The sequence below is a fragment of the Dicentrarchus labrax genome, unplaced genomic scaffold, assembly GCF_905237075.1.
Source record: "Dicentrarchus labrax unplaced genomic scaffold, dlabrax2021, whole genome shotgun sequence".
Classification (NCBI taxonomy): Eukaryota; Metazoa; Chordata; class Actinopteri; family Moronidae; genus Dicentrarchus; species Dicentrarchus labrax.
Genome location: NW_026136718.1, coordinates 29538638 through 29560420, shown reverse-complemented (window position 1 = coordinate 29560420; position 21783 = coordinate 29538638). Strand labels below are relative to the sequence as shown.

Sequence of the window (21783 nt, the reverse complement as noted above, 5' to 3'; positions counted from 1 at the left end):
ATAACAACTACACAATTTAATTTTCATCAGTGACACTTAAATGTTAACATTAACGCAATAATATCATGTTTTTCTGAGTTTCATGACCACCATAGTTTCTTCTACAAACTTCATAGCCCATTCTCATTCCCAACTCGTCAAATACAGCGGTGTTCAGTAAGTTGCATTCTGTAATTTCCTCGCTAGATGCCACTAAATCCTACACACTGGTCTATTCAACATAATGCTATGTTAGCATTAGCTTACCTCTTAGGTCTACGTGTCTGGGTGTTGGCCTGCCTGTTTTGAGGTTTGTTAAGCTGTTTTGTATGTGACTTAGAGCCGTGAAGCACTTACCTCGGACACCAAAGTTACATAGTGTGAGAACAGGAAGATAGGGAGTCAGTGTCCCATTCAAATAATTTTTGTCATTTTAATGTAGGATAGTTAGATAATGTAAAAACCTGAAAGATTATATTGCCAAAATGGAAAAAAGCAAAAAGTATTTGGCGGTATGAAATGGTCACCATTTTAGTGCAACCACAAGTTCAGAAGAACAAACAGAAGTGTTTCTTTTCAGTACAATATGAGTCAATTTCCTGCGTGTCTTGAAGATGGAAAGAGATGGCTCGGGTGAATAATTTATGTCCTTCTAAAAGCCATCTCTCAGCCAATTACTGCCAGAGCAGCCCAATTTCCTCCATGGCCAGTGTGCTGTCGACCCAAAACCACAGCAGTCCTAAACCTTTGTGAAAACCTGCAAAGCATGGGCACACACTATGGGAAAGACAGTGAGGCTTGGGGCTTCGCAGGACAAGTGATCCCAATGTGAATAATGAGCTTGAAATCACATATCATATCTATGCAGATTCATGAGCCAAACTCACTAAACAGTCTTCAGCCACAAGCTTGCACTGTTGCTAAACTGACAGTTGAAGTAAAGGTGGGCGCTGTAATATAGAGCAGTGGTTCCCTTTTTTTTTTACCAAGTACCCCCGTAGCCCTTTCTGATGACCTAAGGAATCAGATCCACCAAACCTATTACAAATGTGTTCATTTTAAACTAGATGTTATTTAACACTATTATTTGACTATGAATGTGGGTATTCATTTTACAATTTTTTTTCCCCATGGAGATGAACTGTCAGTTTTTGCATTCATACTACTGGCACAAGCTGGATGTCTCAACCATGAACTATTTAGGCTTCTCTGATCGCTTACTAACTAGTTTTCACGCACTCTGTTGTAACACATGCTGTTCAGGTATTAAAGATGACTCAAAAATTTTGATTTTTCAAATTAGTTGAGTTACCCAGGACCCCAAACACAACATACAATACAGCTAGCATTTAAAACCCCTGGGTCTGATGTGGTAATGGTAATGGTAAATGGACCTGTACTTGTATAGCGCCTTTCTCGTCTTCCGACCACTCAAAGCGCTTTTACACTACGTGCCACACTCACCCTTTCACACAGATGATGGCAAACAGAAACTAACATTCATACACCGACGCACGGCATCAGGAGCAGTTTGGGGTTCAGTATCTTGCTCAAGGATACTTCGAAATGTGGCACCAGGAGCCAGGGATCGAACCCACAACCTTCCGATTAAGGAACGACCCGCTCTGGCTCTGAGCCACAGCCACCTGTGCTGATCCTGTTTTACTGATGTAAGAGTAACCTTCATTTATTGTTTTTTATTTGTCTTTGTGACTGTGACCATTTGATTTGGTCCATTGTTTTATCTACTTCTTCTTCTTCTTCTTTTCTCCCTATCAAAAATATTGTACTGGGATCCATCATGACAACAGCCAGGTAATAGAAAACTGTTTAAAAATGTATACAGCAGGGGCCAATAATGATCCAATTTGTAGAGCACAATAAGCTTTAACAGGTCCCAACTTGGAGCAAATACTTCAGCTATTAACGACCAAATGCAGTAATTAAATCGCACATTACATTAAAATCACACATTACACGCTATAGTCTCCATGGCTGAAGATAACAGAGTTGTAACCACAGAAACAAAACAAAACCACTTTAGCCCTAAGCCAACAAAAGTCATCAAAAGTCAAAGTATGACCATGAGGCAGTGCTTGAACATTTTTTAACCAACAAAATGAAAAAACTTTTATAATGAACTTATCTTAACTTAACACATCCAACTAGTACAGAATGCAGGAGCTTGGCTTTTTACTGGTATTAAGAGATGACATCACATCACCCTAATCCTGGCTTCTCTCTACTGGCTCCCTGTTCATTTTAGAATTGCTTTTAAGATTTTACTGATTCACTTTTAAAGCACGTCGGGGTCCGGCCCCAGGCTACATAGCAGACGCCCCTTATAAGCCAACCTTAGGTCCTCAGGTGGGGCCCTTCTGACTGTTCCAAAGTCGAGACTTAAATCTAAAGGTGACCGTACTTCCCCCTCAGCTTTGGAACAACCTTGATTAAGGTTAGCAGAATCAGTGAGCTCTTTATGAAAATATTTTTTGTGATATTTGCTGAAACTGTCCCTATATCCTGACACCAGTACATGAGACAGATAATCTGTGAAAAAAGCAGGTTTTTCTGGCTCCTCCTAGAGCTCCTAATGACATTTGCAAGAATCCACTGGGCTTCCAACAAAGCGTCTTTACATCTCTCTCAGCTCTGACTGGTTGTATTCATTCAGGCCCAGTGGTTTCTTGCAAATGCCATTAGGAGTGTCATGGAGATTCCCTGTGACCTGTAACTTAAATGAGACACAACATAGAGTGCTTGTCCATCTCAGCCACTTTTTACATACTATCTAGCCGACAGGTGTCTGGGGTTTGGTAATTAGTACAGATGTTGGGTTAAAACATGGTAAGGGAAATTGTATTATGTTTGCGTTTGAGTTACATTAGATCTGGAAGGAAGCCTATGAAAATATTTGGGTTTTAACGTTTTCCATTTGATTAATTTGTGTGTTTCTCACTTCTCCTCTAGATTGCACTTGGCCATCTTCTGATTTGGACCCAGGAACTGGCAAACCAGTCCCTGCCCAGGTGGACTCCTTTTATGGTCAGGTTCCTGGGGGAATGTGCCAAGTGTAGTATAGATGAGGGGGAGATTTAGGGGGCATTTGGGAGATTTGTTATTTTGAGAAGTTGGGATCTATTTTATTCTTTTGATATGTGTAGTGAGTTCTTTCTACTGTTGAACTATAAAATGTATCTATTGGGTATTAGATAAATGAATGCTGAAGGTTAATTGTTTTCTTAATTGTTGCTTCCTGTGGTGGGAGGAGCTACCGCACATATAAGCAGGAGTTGAGGGTTCTCCAGGGGGAGACTACTTTTGAGGATGTTGGTGAGCAGGCCACATGGTTTGTTAGCTGCCGCGGGCCCCAGTTTAAAAGGAGCATAGCCCTGAGCAGAGTTGAGGTTATTTTTGATACTTCTAGTTACCTTTGTCCTAAGTTGTTTTCATTTTTATTTAGTTTGTTGTTTTCTTCAGTTTGGGCCAAGCTGATCCTCACTGTAAATACACTGCACTGATCCATTGCTTGGAAAAAGGGAAATAAAGAAATTTGGACTGACTGAGCAGTTTCAAGGTCCCTTCCTTCCTGCCTTCGCCGCTCGAGCAATCTTACGAGGAGCACTAGAATGAGGAATCTGAAGACAAATTATCTTTCTCACATACTACAGTTATGAAGATATTATTATATTATAACTGATTAACAACTCGTTTTTATAAAATGTACTTTTATAAAAGTTACCTACTGCAGCTTTAAATCACTTCTTCAAAGTCATTTTTATAGACTTGCTTTTATGTGATGTCGTCTTTTTTTATTTTATTTTATTTAAATTATTTTATTGCTTTTATGGCTTTAATTCTCTTTTTTTAAATTTAATTTATATAATTACGTTGTTTTTTAATAGCTATCACTTTTATCGTCCTTATCTTTCATCATCATTGTCTTCCCTCTACCATTTTCTTTCTTATTGTTTCTGTCTTGCCTTTATTTGGCCTCAGTGTTTTTAAAGGTGCTACACAAATAAAATGTATTATTATCACCAGCAAAGTCACAAAATGTTCATACAGAACGCACAAGCAAAATATTTACTGATAATAAATTATTATTTTTTTCCTACGATAGCTGCACAGGAAAATTAAAGCTTTATTAATGATAATAGTGATAATGTTTCTTAACTCAAAATTCTTGGAAAAACAGTCTTCTTAGTTCAATATTGCAACAGTCAACAGTGAAATGAAGCACTATTTAACCCAAACCATGATTTCTTCCTAATCTTAACCAAAATGATTTAGCCTGAACCTACCTATAGGACACAAACCATGCTCTAGTGTCAAGAGCAGTATCTGTATATTTCCAAAAATCAACTGAAACTATCAGCATTAGTTCCATCTCCACAACACTTTCTCCAAAACAGAAAATGCCATTATTTTTAATAGAGCTGACAAGCTGCTGTTTAAAATGAAATGAGGCAAAATGAAACCCTCTGTGCTGAGACCATGATAGGCTGGTATTACTGTTAGAAAGGGTAAAATCAAAATGTTCCTGTGGCAGAAAAGCTGCTGATTACATTTTGTGGTAGGCCTTTTAATTACAGCTCCCTATTTTCTATAATTATGGTGTAATTAGACAGCAACAATACAGTATATTATAGTAAATTACAAGTCAGTGAAGCAACCAATACTGCATGCAGGGGGAAAAAAATCTAAAATCTCAATAATGGACTTCCTGGCAGTATTTTTGCAACATTCAAATGTGTGCAACACAGTCCGTCACCAAGACAGGAGCTGTTGTCTCCTCAAATTTTACCACATTGTGTCTCACCATGCCAAAGGCCACAGACCGACTGGAGCTTTAAAGGTGACACTTCCTGACAGGACAGCTGCTCACTGACCGCGTTCATAAACACCATTAAATATGAACATGTCTCCAGGCTGCGTGGACAGACAGTCACATTCCCTCACGCCTTCACTACTGGAGACAAATCTGTGTCAGCTGACAGATCAATAATACCTGACTGTGGAGGACTGCAGTGGCTGGGGTTTGGACCAGTGGGTTGATGTGGAGGAGGCCTGTAGTTTGACAGTGGTGAACTGTGCAACCAAATGGCAGGACTAGAATGTGAGTGGATGTGGGTGTGTTACAGATATTCTATTGACATTCATCCTAATATCGTCAATTAATTTAGTATACTGTATGTATTTCTTCTTTTAACAAAATACATAATATATTAAAATCATGCTTAGCCTTGTGTTAGCCATTTAATCAATAATACAATTTGGTTACAACAACCTGCAGTTGGTTCTAATTGCAGTTAAAAAAACAATAAAACTATAGAAGCTTTTCATTAATAAAATGAGTTTGATTGCTGCAAGCGCTAAGGCTGACCTTGATATTGGCTGAGGCTTATAAATGCACAGTAGTGTATATAACTCCAATAACTAACTCTGTATGTCATCATAATGAGCTCATTCACAGCTGATCAATGTGGCATACCCAGCATTTTGAATTTTAAATGGAGTTTGTGCTTTTATAGATGCTGAGTTATACATACAAAGTGGCTGAATGAGGTCTCTGCAAACTTTAATGCATTATACAACACATCATAAACTGCATAACATCAGATTATGTGCTAGTGATGGGTTTGTAATGTATTCAAAGACTAATATATAAATACAATGGATATTTGTGACTGTACAACTAAGATAACTAAGTGTTAGCACCCATCTGCAAAGAATTACACAAGACTTGACATATGAATCAATTTAGTAGCATTTAAACTGTAGGATGAGATGTGATAGATGTCTCTTTCTTTCAGGGATATCTTATTAAATATGAAAATGATCACAAATCTTATGAAAACACAATAAAATGATGTCAGTATATGAACAGTATTTCATAAATGCAGGTGAGCCAATAAGAAGCATGAAAGAATAATAAGAGGTGGCAAAATTACACACATTCTTTACTCAAGTAGAAGTACAGATACTTATGTAAAAATACTCTGGAAAAAAATAGAAGTACTGATTCTTTACTCAAATAAAAGTGAAAAAGTACAGCCCCGAAATGTACTCAAAGTATACTCTTGGTTTTCTCTGAATGAATACCGGCTGTTTCGGAGCAAAGCTAACTGAAATTTCAAACAGGGTCAAGTCTCCCTTTCTTGTCTGTTTCGTCATGTTACGTCTGTCATGCCTTGATGTTGGGAAGACGTGATGCAAAATACAAATAAAAATGAATAATTCCAATGCATTAAAACCAAAGTAAGGACCATGATTTGAAACTGTAAGGCGAAGAAAGTACAGATATTTGTGTAAAAATGTAAAGGGTAAGAGCAAAAAGTACTCAGATAAAGTACAGATACCTGGGGAAAAAAATACTTAAGTGCAGTAACAAAGTATTTGTACTTTTTGTATTTGCACAGCAGTCATACTAAATAATCACTAATGCTAATATTGCTATCTCTGTTGCTATTTTAGAATAGATCTTTATTGTCATTGTCACAGGTACAACGAAATCTAAAGTGCTCTCCAGTCAGTGCATCATTAATAGAAAAAAAAGAAAAAAAAGAAATGCAAAATAATAAATAATTAATTTAAGTGCAAGTGTTACCTAAAAAAATAAGTAGAAACATATAACATCATTAGCAGCATACCGAGACACACAGTCGTACACACCCAGTCATTGCATAAAAAAAAAGGATGAACACACAGTCATTGCATAAAAACAGTATGAACATTCCTCTGCAGGCATGCATACCATCTGTCCTTGCATTGATTCCATATTGCACATTATTTTTTGCAGCATTGAGGGTAGTTACTGCAGTTTGATAACAACTGTGTTTGAGTCTATTTGTCCTTGCTTTAATTGATCTGTACCTGCCTGAAGGCAACAGTTCAAACAGGGAGTGACCAGGATGGTGAGTGTCCTTTATGATGTTCTGGGCTTTTTTGAGGCAACGGGAACTGTGTAGTTCTTCCAGTGTGGGGAGAGGGCAGCCAACAATCTTTTGAGCGATGTTGATGACCCTCTGGAGCACTTTCCTCTGAGCCGCTGTGCAGCCGGTGTACCATACCATATTTTCAATATACAATGAAGAATCAGTTTTGCAGTAACTACCACCTGAAGCTGACCGTTTACATTTTTTGGATTCTAGATTATCTCATGTAGCCTACAGTTTCAGATTTCATCAATATGCCACTTGCTTATGAATATATTGGTTTTGCATATACATAGATGGCACTGTATACATCTATAACCACGGAATTTATCGCATAAATACCTCAAAGGGAAAAGGCACACAAATAAAGGCCCCTACTTATTCACATGACTCCTCCCTCTGTTGCAAACTTTTTTAGTTGAGTTTGTTATGATCCCGGTCATGATCCATTTTGAGTTCTCTGGGTGAGGAGGTCTACATATTGATCCCCTGGACAGATAATCTGTGAGTCTGTCAAAGCAGGTTTTTTTCAAAGGGCTTTTCAAAATTCCCTACAGATGCACGCTGTGTTAGTGAGCCAGAAACCCTTAGAGGTTTCACTGAGCACCTCAGGTGCGTGGTTTTTTAAGCATTTATTAGGTAAGTCCAATACTAACAAATTTTATGAGGTGATCCAAAAGAAATAGCAGTGAATATAACCTCATGGCTTTTTTACTTACATTCTAGGTCTACGATTATAGACTATATAATCTCGAGAGGCTTGATTACTGTTTGTGACAAAAAAGTTTCACTAAAATGCATGTATATGAAAGTTAGCAGCATAAAACTATAAACCATCTCTGACACACAGACAGATTCAACAGCTTAACGTAAGGTAATATGCTGTTTTTTCAGTACATACATTTTAATTTTAAAAACAAGTCTTGTATGTGGAAAACAAATTCAGTTTTATCAAATTGTATGTTTAGAACACGTTTCATATTATGGAACACAATTTCAAGTTTATGGAATTCAAATTCAATACCTGCCGGCACAAATATCTGCCCGTAGCCAGCAGTATCACTGAGTCACTCATCATCTCCCTCTGCATCAGCCATCAGCATACTAATGCATCTGTAGACAGACAGGCTGGCTGGGATGAGGGCGGCCCCTCAGCTCCGGCTGATAATAAATATCCCCCTTCGTGTATGTATGACTGATGACACATATTCAAAGTATCCCAGCCCTCCCCTGCTTTCAATTTTATTGTCCTATTCAGCCTGGCTTAGTAAAATGAAGGCAAAGAGTGGTTGTCTTAGACCATAACTCCTGTCATAACAGCCAGTCAGGTGGACCCCCCCTGCATTCAGCAGGCATGTCGGGGCTCATCCTGTGCTGATGACTTCACACACAGGCAGTGTTGTGTGCACTGTCATACCTCCGCTCACTGGTTCAACAATGTTACATTGGAGGGCTTTAAAAAGAGTGTCTTGTCTCATTCATCATCCAGGCTCGGTCACACCAGTATTAGTTTTTGGCAAAATTTCCAACCCTATTGCCAGACAAAAACCTGATACTGAAGAATTTTGCAAAACTCAGCCCAGTCTCACCAAAGTGTGAAATAGGCCCACAGATCCACTAGAGGATACCATGTCAGTGTCACGTTTTGCTTTGCCTAGATGTGAAAAGTACATATGTGTGAAGGTGCAGTACCAGCAGTATAAAGTCCAATTTTGGAGGTGGTTGGGTTGATGGATAGCTCAGACAAACACAGAACGTTAACCCAGGAGTCTGCTGTTCGTGTACCATGTGAAAAGATAGCCTTGACTTCTCAGGTCCGATGTTGCTTTATTTTTGCTAACTTGACTGTGCAATGAGCATGTGTTGAAAACTGCCACGCCTTGGTAAGACAAATGTGACACTGCTAGGGTGGACCTGTTGTGTGTATTACAAGCATTGCCGTGATATTGGGTTGAAACTCCTGGCAACTACAGTAAGGTTGAGGTTAGAGAAAGTTGCATTAGAAGATCAAGACCACTCTCATGTCTGTATAAGGCTAGGACCATCAACTAGTTAGCTTAGCTTAGCATAAAGACTGAAAGCAGGAGGGAGCTTCTCTGCCTCTGACCAAAAGTAATAAAATCTACCTACCAATACCTCTAAAACTCAGTAATTAAAGATTATTATGTTGTTTGTTTAATCCATACAGTGTAAAAACTTGTTATAAAAGTTATGTGTGAAGCTAAATGTAAATAATGGGCTGAAATCTGGGACCAAACTTAATGTATATCAACGGAATTGCTGTGATTTGTTTCAACCTTTTCCCTAGAGTTCGACTTTAGCTTTGTTTACATGGAGACTAATATTCTGATTGTAATCGGTTTAAAAGCTCAAACTGAATAACATGCTCCGTATAAAGGCCTCAGAAAATACAGTAAGATCCAAGGTGGTGATATGTTTGTTTATATGGACAGATACCGTACTGTCTGTATGATAAAGGTTACAGACGGGATCTTATAATAATATTATATAACATGATATAATATAATATGATATACAAATCTGGATAAAGAGCCATAAACGTAGACCAAGACTTATTCAAACATAAAATGGATGAAGCAGACACAAACCAAAAGTATAACTGCTGGAAAACTTTGAAGACACTTTGAAGATACAAGGTTAAATCCCAAAACAACAAAAGTGGATCTGACCTCACTAACTTCCCGTTTAATGAAAGCAAGGATAAATGTATTACTTTAGCGCCTCTGTTCCGATTAAATGTGTTGGTGCATGTAAACACCAGACTGTATGACATCCTATATAAACAGCCCATGTAAACAACTGAACCAAAATCAGAATAAAAAAAATGTGCATGGTCACTGTAGCTTTTGGCACACAAATTTGAACGACACACTCCAAACAATACAAGCACTGGGGTGGTGCAAGTGGGGCAATGACTTGTGCTGGGGTGGTATGAGGTCAAGGGATCCCTTTGATAACTTACTTTGATAACTGGAGCAATATTTAGCCCCCTTCCTGAGGATAATGGAGTGACACTTGGGGTGGCCGATCATATTTCAGAAGTGGCCAGTGGCACCCTAGGCCCCCCTTGTGGAATCACCCCTGGGAAAAGACAACTGCAAAATCCCAAATGGTGAAATCTCTACTGAATGAGACACAATTCCAACAGCTGTCCTCTTCATATCCATGTTTCCATGCACAAAACTAGCCACCACATGTTGCTGTGCCACTTTTCTGATGTGACTGAGCACTTGGGTTGCTTTATGCTAATGTGCCACCAGAGGCAATAGCTGGTAATTGGTGTCTGATTGAGAATAAATGTATGTGTATAAATCTCATTTGTGCCACAACATAGAGTGACTTGGTAAAGCATTGTACAAGAAATGGTTTTCATCAGAGCTGACTGACATAATGCTAAAATTGACAAGGGTGCAGTAGCTCTTTGAAAGAATCTCAAGTTCATTATGAATCAGATAGGCTTTACAAAACCCTGAACAATCCCTTTAAGGTTTTTCTTTGCAGCTGCTGAATCAGAGAGGCCCCTTGATGAGCAGCAGAGTCTGACAAGATGCTGCAGGGAGCCTGTAACTGGCCTCTGAAGGCTGCATATCACAGCAAAAGAGGATCCCTTCAGGCTGATACAATAAAAGGAACCTCAAAGCACAATATTTACATATCTAATTTATGATCAGCTATGGATCGCTTCCTATTGCTACATCATACATTTCTAAAATTATCTAAAGAACTTAAATTAACTGTAAAAATATAAGGAAAAGGAAGAGAATAAACAAAACAAAAAAACTTGCAGACATTGCAATGTAAGTCCACAAAGAGCGGGACATGTGATGGATTAAGTTCCACACAGATCCCAGTTATGGATGACACCCTAAATAACTGAGGCACGAAAATAAAATGGTAAAAAAATCCATGAATTTCAAGCTTCTTCTGAAGCTAGTGGTGGAGGGAAGGGACTTTGAATTCCTACATCAAAGAGTGAGGGAGTACAGTAAAATGCTCTCTTCATAAGTCAACGGAATTACCACTGTTAATGGCAACTTCAGCTTGATCTCTATCCAGCTGTGGTAAAAGGTTTCACACAGATGTCAGTCACCAGGATGCATATGTGTGCAAGCATATATTTACCCAGAGGATGTCTTTAGTAGTGGTTTTGTATCCCGGTGAAAACACCTCCCTGAGCTGCTTGTGAAGTATTCATCAGAAAGACAAGAGCACACAGAGCCTCGATGCTATTCAATTAATACATGCAACCTCACACAATAACCTGACAAACAAGCTCAAATCTGGAGCGCAGACTGCACAAAGGCAGGATTAGCTCCATTAGTGCAGGAATCTCAGAGGCAATTAACCTGCCGTGAGCAAAGCCCTTTCTCAGATTCCAGCAAGAGCGGCTGAGCACTAGGAGGACGGGTGACGGAGGAGGAATAGGGGGGAAGCTCTCAAGGCTGGGGTCAAAAGCAACATGTGGTGGGGTATAAAAAAGCAGTGATGAGGTGGTGACCTGCAACGGGTAACACTGGCCCACATGAACCGAGTGGGAGAGGGAAATTTGCTTTTCCTCTGCCCGACCTCTTGTTTTGTTCCACTTCCACGGCTCTACAAGTCTATTTACAATGCTTTCTCTTTGATTCTGCAAAATACTACTGAGGGTAATTTAACAGTAGATAATGCATTTAAAGTTTTCCATTCACACATAAACCTTTAAAAATGATCTGAACATCAACATTCAAGTGCCAAAACAACAGGACACCAAGTTCACACCACTAATCTGGCAAAGAGTAGGATTTATAGGATTAACTTCTTCAGAGTAAAGGAAAGCTTAATTTGTCCAAATCTTTATTTTTTTTACTCCATCCATCTATTTATTATATTTATAGTAATATCAATCAAACAAGATATACTTAAATGTCCAGTGTGTAATATTTAGGATGGTTTGTAGCCCAGAACTCAACACTGGCTGTAGATGACGTGTCACATTTTCTGCAAGTTTTGCAACCACTGTAGTTTCTCCTACACACAACACAACCAATTCTTACTCCCAGGTCGTCACATACAGACATGAGCGGTCTTCAGTCTGTTGCAATCACTGCTAGATGCCACTAAATCCTACACACTGGACCTTCAATCAATCAATCTTAATGGGGAATATGGTATTTTCCCCACAAGTAGTCACAAATTTGACAAATTAATTACAAAGAAAAGAAGCACAAAACAAGGTTAAAAGTTTACTTTAGAAGGACACAGATTGCCTACGTAAACCTAGTTTAAAAGAACACTACAGTTCGCGGAGAGACTACAGAAAAATCAGCAGTGGGGAGCTAACGTAGAGTGGAAACACTGACCACCTACTTGTAATAAACCTGTGTCACTTCACCATGAACCCTGCCTCATTAAAAAAGGAAACTGGTAAAACCTAGTAAATACAATGGTTACCAGTAAATGATATGACCGTTAGTGAGGAACCCTGATATGAATGTGTCTTATTTTAGAGTTGTTGCCTGTGCAGCTGCTGTGGCTGCAGTATGTTGGTGTTCAAGCTGTCTGTAAAAGGTTTTAAATTTGTCTTGTGTTGTTAACAACTGTCCAACTTTCCATAACCTTCCTCTGCTTGAGAATTAACTGCTCTACAAAACAGCATAGCTGGTCAGACATGAGAGAGGAGTGGACAGATGTTCTCTTGAATTAACTATGTTAACTTATTAGTTTGACTACTGACTGAGAGCACAAGCAGTCTGGAATCACCTATTTTACAAGGACATGCAATTGAATTACCCTGCACCAAGTTCTGGTGTGACTGGACACAAAATGTTTTTTTTAAGTGGAGTCACGAAACCTTAGGTAAAGTGTAATTTATGCTGAAGCTGAAATATTTACAGCTCACAAAGACCTCAATGTGTGCCACCCAGAGTCAATATGCATCTGTCTGTGTCACTGATTTGCAATTGTGCTACCTCTAAAGTTTGCTTCCAGTTCAGTCTGATAATTTGGGCTCAGCTTTCCTGGATAGGGACAGAAAGTAAAAACTTGACCAGCTATGTAAAGGGCTATCTGGCAAATTAACTACATTAGAACTTTAGTTAGTCAACAGAAAATTAATCACAATTATAAGTGAAAATTAACTCACTTATTTATTTTTATGAATATAAAAAAACTTGGTACCAGCTTCTCAAATGTGAGGATTGGCATGTTTTTCTGTATCATATCATAATAGATATAATTGTGGTTTGGACATTTAAAGACATCACCTTGGCCATGTTTCACTATTGTCTGATATTTTATAGACTCAAATATTGATCTGGCAGACTATATCAACCTGAAACAAACAATGAACTGGTCTGATTGTGCTCAAAACGTCCCCTCAGTGTGATAGATAAGTGGACATTGGAGCCCTGCCGTGTCCAAACTGTTTAGCAACACCAGCCCTCATTTCACCTTGAAATGTGTGCATACTCCTTTTTGTTAGTCTGTATTAACCTGCCTGAGATTTTCAGGCATTAGAGTATGGTCTAATCTGAGTTATGAATTTATTTAACTTGTATAGTGTATTATTACTTCATCAGCTAGTTTTCTGCTCACAGGCCTAATGTAATGTTCATCTTAAGTATTTGTGGATATGTTAATATCCCCTAAAGCACTTTAACTTTGTTAAGACAAATAAAATAAATATTAAAACTGTTACCGCTAGAGTTTATTCGTGAAAATCTGTTTTAGCTGAACTCTTATGGCAGACGCTTGCCCTCATACACCAAGCATCAAACAAGGACAGCGGAACTCTTCATGTTTCTGGTCTCAAAGTTTCACTCCTGCAGGCAAAGCGAGGTCTTCAGTGTACTCTGTCTTGTTTGTTCATTCTTTTCTTTCTCCCTATCTCCCTTACTTGCTATTAGCGTGAGCGTGCATGTGTGTGTAAGTGCACATACCCTCATCTGTAGCAAACTACTCATCAGGGTCTTTTGTTGTTAAGTGCAATCCATGAATCCAACAATTAAACTCATTACAGGATGATATTCAGAGAGGCCATGAATAGATATTTTGAGAGCCACTTTCAAAGTTATTATGACAAAATAAAAAGTCTCAAAAGGCATGTGAGCAGGTGGCTGTTCAGCATTAAAACTTCACAAGTTGCTGAACGGCGAGTGCTTACCTGTGCCGAGCTCCATGGAGAAAAGGAGAGTATCCTGAGGAGAATTACTGCTTGCAGCCTTCAGCGTTGTTCCTCACAAGTGACAGAACAATTCCCTTGCAAAGCCCATAAAACAATTCCCGTCTTAGCCTGGGGGGAGGTGTGCAGCCGCTAAGGTCAGCCACAGGTAGTGGCTTCAGAGCTCTGCAGCAGCGTGATTGATCTGAATGCAGGTCAGCTCCTTGCAGCTGGCAGCGCGGGTCAGAGCTGCTGATCTCTCCTGGGAGTGAAGAGCAATGAGAAGCCTGCAGCTCTGAGAGCGGGGCCGGCCAGCCAGAGCAGTGTCTACGTGCATGATGTCACAGGTGTTGGGTTTCAGCTGGAGGCTGAGAGGCGGGCTCTGCTCTGACGGAAAACTATGCTTAGGGTTTGCAGGTGAGACAGACCCCTCCCTCATGCCTTACCTGGCGTCAGCAGAGGAACGGGGGTTGGTTTGTTTGTTTGGAAATGGCTCTGATGGGTCAAACTGGGCTTTTAGAGTCTACAGCGCAAACACATTTGGCAGCTAGGTCAATAACAGGAGAACAACACAGCTGCTTCACAGTGGTTCAGTCCAAAAATCTGAAATTCAGAAAGTTTTAGGCATCAGGAGTTACTCAGTGTATCTGAATACTTGAAATAATCAATTTATATAAAATCTAAAAATCTTAACTTTCAAAAAATGTGGGAACTTTTTATGTCAGTCACATACAAGTGCCCAGACCACATGGACTAAGGACGGCACATACACTGCAGTGAAACATTTGTTGGAAAAGGTCATAACTTCTTGTAAACATAGCAAACCTTTCCTGTAGGAGTGGTGTTTATTCATTCCAAACAGAAAAAACCTTGATCATTATAGAAATTTTTGTTCCAATGCCAATACCAGTATCATCAATTTCTCCAGTACAGCCTAACAAGCAGGATTGGGTATCGGCAACTACGCGTCCAGGTACTGATCCAATACCACGAAATCTATTAACCGCCGAATCGGGACCCAGCAGCATCACATACAAATCTTTTTCCCAGTATGATGAAATCATGACCCGCCCTACAATGATTAGCTTACCCTTCTTACCCTAACCAATCTAACCAACCCAAACCAATGAAGGCAATGCGTACTAGCCAATCAGGGGCAAAGTAGCGTGAGTCATGTGTGCTGTGCTGCCATTGGGCGCTGGCAACTAGGGGTTTTTTTGAGCAGTGAAGAAGAGGTGATCAATATGTTAGCCAGAGCTAGCTAAATGTCAGCAATCTGAGTGAATGTCAAACTAGATAATAAATGTACTATGGTGTCTGTTCTCTGCATAATGTATATATGCAATCAGAACTGTTGTAGATTTGGACACATCATAGTTATTGATTCAAATTGACCCAGAGCTGCAGATGGTTATATATAATTATATTTAGCTTCTACCCACAGTTAATGGAGCATGGCCGACCTTTAAGCTTTGTGATTGGATAGTTCTTACCAAAATGCACATTGGGAGTTGTAGTTAATGTCTCACATTCTGTTTTTATGTCCACAGACTTATAGAAGCAGATATTTTCTAACAAAGTTCTAACATCCTTTGTACTGATGATTCAACCAGAGAGTTTTATGTCCATCTAGGACTTGAAGAGCTCTAACTTTGAGTCACAACATTGTCTATGGAGAAAATTAATGGAACTTTTACCTCTGGATCAAGGGCACTTCACATCTTATTCAACTGAATACACAATCTTTCTCCAACCTTTACCAGTGCTTTAGTAGCCTTAGCCTGACCACATGGAGGGTGTTGGATATGAACTCCTTTAAAGATTGGTAAAAGTCCTGTGCTTTGAACACACACCACCTATCTCAGATTTCTGTGCTATACAAGGACAATACACTACATAGACTGGAAAAATGTTGAACATAATACAGGCAGCAATTACTTTTAGTGAGAAGAATATTATACAAAATTTCTGGGAAACAAGGTCAGACTCTATATGCCGTTGTAGTGGTAAATTAACGTTTTTAAAAACAACTAAGACTTGCATACATAATTGCTCTTACATCGTAAACCAGGGTCCCAGTCTCTGCACCCAAGCTCTGCAAATAAAATGTGCCACAAAAAAGGCTTTAATGATTATCCAACAGGAATAAGCCAGCAGGGATAGAGGACATTAGACTAAAAGGTCCCCAGCTGCTAAATTATTTGTCTTCAGTCTCACCTGAACCACATAACAAACACAACCTTTCCACTGCAGGGAGACAATGAAGCATTCCTATTAGTATAGCTGATGATAACAGACTAATGAACATGGTTGCTTTAGTATGCACCAGAGCTTCTTTCCTTATACACCTAGTACTGTGTCATGAACATAATTTCACTGTTTTAAAAAAATAAAAAGTAAATGATCACACAAAAGAAGGGTTACAGCTCAGAAAGTCTAACAATGTCCATGCAAAATCTCCAGCTTCAAGATCCAGATTTCCACATTGGTACATCTGAGGTTTCACCATTAATAGCTGAAACTGATTTATGAACTCCAAAAACTTGATTATTTACACAGTAGGTTTTAATGGCTTTCCAGGGGTCATGATCTTTGCTCCAAAAATGGAGCTGCAGGTAAGCTTTAAACTCCAGAAGGAAAAATAAAAAAAACACTAAGTTTGGACTCAGGGGGGTTTCTCTCAGGAACAAAACTCACAAGCAAAGAACAAAAGGGGCACAGTATGGGCACATATTTTCCTGACAATTAAATGTCCAGAGCTTACAAAATAAATTAGCTATAATTACTTCCATTAACTTGGAATGTGAAAGGCAGAGATCGAGATAGGAGCACAAATTATTGTTTCACCTTGCATCTAAATCACAAAGATAAAATCTCAAAAAAGAATAGAAAAGAAGAAAACGTTAAAAATCCAAATTACCTTAAGACAAACTGTATGCCTATCTGACCACCATGGAGGTAGAATGAATTACATTAAAGATATGAAAGTGCATATGTGCAAGTACAGATGTCACTGACAGTGTTTACAAATGAATATTTATGTAGACTAATTTCATATGTTATTAACTGTTATTACTTATAATGACTAATGAATTTTAGGTCATTGTTGCTTATCAGAGAAGCTGACAACTCCCTTGCTTCCCCCTCCCCTTCCGAAAACGTGCAAAAAGACCAACGGCCTTACAGCCAGTGTTTGTTTTTTCTCTTCTGGGCTACTGTAGCAACATGGTGGTTACTGCTTCCACTCATGGGCACTTGATTTTGGAAAATAGCCCTTCCTGCATTTGGAGGAATAGGATAGGCTATGCCAGATGTTTCTTCAAAAACATATTTGCTCATGTAAATAAACCCAATTTGTAGTTATACAGTGTTTTTAAGTGTTAAGATTTAAGTGTTAAGATAATTAACATAAGTGTTGTTATAAAAAAAAAACAATAACACTCCAATTCTTAACCATCCCCACAGAGCTAACTTCGATATTCTCCTCCTGGTCTTTTAAACTGTTAATGATCTGGCCCCAGGTTATAAAGTATATCTGACATGCTTCCAGGTTATCAATCCTCAGTTCTTAGGACTCTATGACAACTTTTCATTTTGGTAAGCATTTTGAATTGATTTTGTATGAGATTATGTACTACAAATAAATGTGAAATGTGAAGAAAAGATTATGTTTAGTTTCAGGTAAACAGCCTAACTGCTGAGTAAATAACCCACATAATAAAAAAGAACAACTTGCCAGTTCCTCCTCAGTTCAGCCACATAACAAAAAACAATACTAAAGACAATGACATCATCAGTCTGTGAACAGGAGGTCGGCAGGATTTCTCAAAATAATAGTTGGCAGTAGTAGTGGTATTGATTTAGTCCAAAATGTAACTTCAGCAAATAATGGCAAAAGGTACACCAACATGAGCCACTGTAGCCACAATACTGCACACGCTTGATTGACAGGTGTCACAACTGTGGTGGTGGCTGTTTGGTTTCAAACGTGTCCATTTGAAACCAAAATCTAACTTTTTTTTTTACAAAAGTTAACTTATCTAACGTATTTAGAGGTCCAGTGTATAATATCGAGGAGGATATCTTGTCAGAAATGGAATATAATATTCATATGTATGTTTTCATTAGTATATAATCATCTGAATATAAGAGTTGTTGTTTTTTTGTTACCATAGAATAAGGTGTTTTTGTCTACAAATGTCACTGGTTGCCTTCCATGGGGTCTGCCATGTTGAACCGCCATGTTTCTACAGCAGCCAAGAAGGGACAAACCAAACACTGGCTCTACCCAGCCAACATCTCTATATAGGATGCAAGGGAGTTGTGATCTGCAACTACAACATTAGATGCCACTAATTTATACACACTGGACCTTTAAGTTATGTCAGGTACATTACCTAAGTTACAAACTTTTCCTAAATCTAGGAAACTGTTACCAACCAAGCATTATTTCTAACTGCACATTGCATATTTATTTTTTAACTTGACAGCAGAGCCCTGCACATCCAAAAATGAGGCAAGAAGGATACCTACAGCTGCTGACCAAATGGCAGTATGCGAGTTAGGAGTGAGAAGTGTGTTGTTCATTCAGGCTTTTTCACCAATTAAGATTTCTGGCTCCAGTAACTAAATATGGTTGCCAACAGTAAACCTAAAGCTTAAATTTAAAATGTCCACCTCTGGAAAGAGTTCAGTTCAGCTCTGTTAAAAGGAACTTGAGTACAAGTTAAAGACTATTTATTACTGCGAACAAGTTATGAACAAGCTTGAACCATCTATTTACAAAAGAGTGATTTTACCACAGCAGGGCCTGCTAGATTAAAGAAAAACAAGTTAGTCAGTGGCATTAAATTCATCTGCAACAAAGAACATCTCTCTTTACCTCTGCTGTGGCTGCTCTGACAGGGGGTATCCATTTCAACTTAACATCACAGAGCACATTTTCAAAAGCCTGCCAGCTCATGTTTCTCATAAAGATTTATCATTTGAGCAAAATGAACTCCTGCAATTTCACAGGGTCAAAAGACACATCAAACAAGCTGTAGTTCCCCCAGTAAGAGAGCGGCCACCTGGTAGAGGAAAACTGGCTTTAATTCCTTTCCCTTTGCTTAGTTACAAAGAGCCGCTCGGTATCTGTGATTAGTGACGTGAGCAGCCTCTTAATAAAGTTCTGAAATCATAGATTCAGAAACAAAATGTGTCAAGCTGAAATCCAATAACGCTGGAAGTGAAGTGATCCCTGAACTTCCACAAAAAGTGGTTAGAAAAATTCTTGAGGAAACATTGAGGCTTAGTCAGCTACTGTGCAGCTGGGCGCAATGCATCACTTTTCTCCTCCAGGAAAGAGCTCTAACACCCCCTTTGCTGCTCATACAAAACTTCTGACTGAATACCAAGAACACACACACACATATATATATATTTATGTATGTTAGTGAAGCACTTTATAACTGCTTATTTAAAAAGAAACAACTATATAAATAAAGCTTTACTTATTTACACATGCACTCTCCGCCGATACATTTACACTCTCTGAAATAAGCACGTTGTTAATGTAATAATGCTGCTTTTGCTGCAGGGACTCTGCTGCACACAGAACTCTGTGAGAAGTGGATTTGTGAGTGTGAGGTTCTTTGTTTGAATCCCTGAACTGGCTGAGAAAACCTGAGGAAGGTAGCAGTCTCCACTCTCCATGCTGCTTAATGGGCTGACCCCTCCTGCTCCATGTATTGATCGGTTGGTCAATACTCAACTTGCAAGCAAGATTTCATCCGTTGATGAATTACTGCTGTTTTTCTTAGTTTGTTGGTTTGTTTGTTTTGAGGGTTGCACTTTGCTCTTTATTCTATTTTTCAAATATTTGTTTGGCAGGGACAGGGAATCAAACCCGGGCCGCTGCAGCAAGGACTTTAGTAAGAAGCCTTAGTAAATGGGGTGCAGGTGAGCTACCAGTGTGCCTCGGGGCTGCACTTTGCAAAAAGAAAAACATGGGCCTTGGAAATAGACTTAAAATTCTCTTAACTTTCTCTATCAACATGTGCTTACCTAGGTCTGTTTCGCTGTGTGATATCTCAACTCTTGTAACGTTCTCCAGTATTTACAGTGTAGCAAAATGCCAGGAATGCAAATTAGTTCCAAACAACCACAAACACCAGACTGAACCGAAACACATACACTAATCAAGGTCGGGATCTGAAGCATCCTTTTTGACTCTTGAATGCTGTTTTCATAATTGAGCATGATTCAGTACAGTTCTATGGAGAGGCAATGTGTTCCACTCTGCACAATCCATAGATTATGACAGCTTATGATCCAAGAACATCTTTACCCTCTACTACTTTCTCACCCCTGTCTTTCAAAATGCCATAAAAAATGTATAATCTATTTGCCTTACTCTTTCATTCATTTCTGCTGCTCTCTATTTATAGTTTGAGTGTTCTCATTGTGACATGGTAGTGCTTAATATAGCTTTTTGTATTAATACTGCGGCACACAGGCGCTATTTAGATACAGAATGTACCCACTGCCTTTGTTTGTTCTGGAAGAACATCACATGAATATGACATAAAGCATTCAGGCCTTGGTAAAAATATCAATACACTGATGCATTTCATTTATTTTACAAATCAATATTTGTTGTAAAAATGCTGATACAGACAACCTGCAGGCTTCCATCGAGCTCTCCACAGGCTCAGGAAATAAAAGTCAATTGCAATTTTGCAAAGACTCTGATTTAAGCTTTTTTTTTTCCAATGAACTACAGTCCATGCAACAGATTTAACTTAGAAATGCAAAATAATAAAATCTGTTTTTGTCTGTCTTCCTTATGTATTGCAGCCTGCAAAACAAGCAGCTGACAAATTTACACTACTTTAAGACATCCTACCATTTCAACCCTGTAATACCTGCCTGGATTATATGCAGAGTCATTCTTTGAAACACTGTTTATATAACGTGCTAGACCCCACAGTCCAGGGTTCCTGTCCAGACTCCTACAACAAAAGCACTTGGTTAAATGTTAATAAAAAATGTCTCTGATTTTTCAATAATGATATAGTCACTACAAGAGGAGAGCATTGCAAAAATATTTGGCAAAAAAACATCAACAGTGAATATTTTACTTTTGACGAGTTTGTGTAAAATGAGCGAATTTGATGAATTTTGAGCAGATTATTTTCTGTAAATATTGATAAGAGATGAGTTTTCCTGATTGTTTTAGAATCTTTTCTACAGTTCTCTGCCTGTATTATGTATTTTTAATTTCATTTTTAACATACATACTTAATAGGCTTCTTTTAGTAATTGTTTTCTTCTCCCTGAACTTAACCATTGTTAATCAGGTCTCTGGTTGTTTTGACTTTTCTACTGCAGAACAAGGGTATCTAGCAGAGCGAAGGCTGCTTGTGTTAAGGTTTTCATTGTGTCCTGTGAGATTTTTTATATAAGTTTGTATCTATAATCTAAACTTTAAAAATAACAATTTTAGTTTTTGTCACAGAAATGAAGCCCTGGGGACCCCCAGCTTGGGAACCAGTGCGTTAATTAATAAGATTTCCTCAATAGAAATCATATTTTGGTTAGCATTACGTTTCTCTCAAATCATAGATGCTGTTGTATAAAAAACTTAATTTCCAGGACAGGGTTGCAAATTTGGTGCAGTATCAACTAAAGTGTAGTTCTATAGCTGAGACAACTTTAAATGGTCAT

The 21783-nt window shown here is 38.6% G+C and overlaps 1 protein-coding gene across 16 annotated transcripts in view; it reads right to left on the bottom strand.

Annotated features, from left to right (window-relative positions):
• Window positions 1-14377, bottom strand: part of ptprfa (protein tyrosine phosphatase receptor type Fa) — a 283480-nt gene extending 269103 nt beyond the window's left edge. For 10 of the 16 annotated variants that reach the window (XM_051377733.1, XM_051377737.1, XM_051377736.1 and 7 more), the window contains exon 1: window positions 14080-14376. The gene's annotated coding sequence lies outside the window, so the exon portion shown is untranslated. Of the gene's footprint in view, window positions 1-14079 lie in introns of all 16 variants that reach the window. The other 6 variants (XM_051377735.1, XM_051377747.1, XM_051377738.1 and 3 more) reach the window with 2 other exon arrangements.
• Window positions 14378-21783: the final 7406 nt, after the last annotated feature.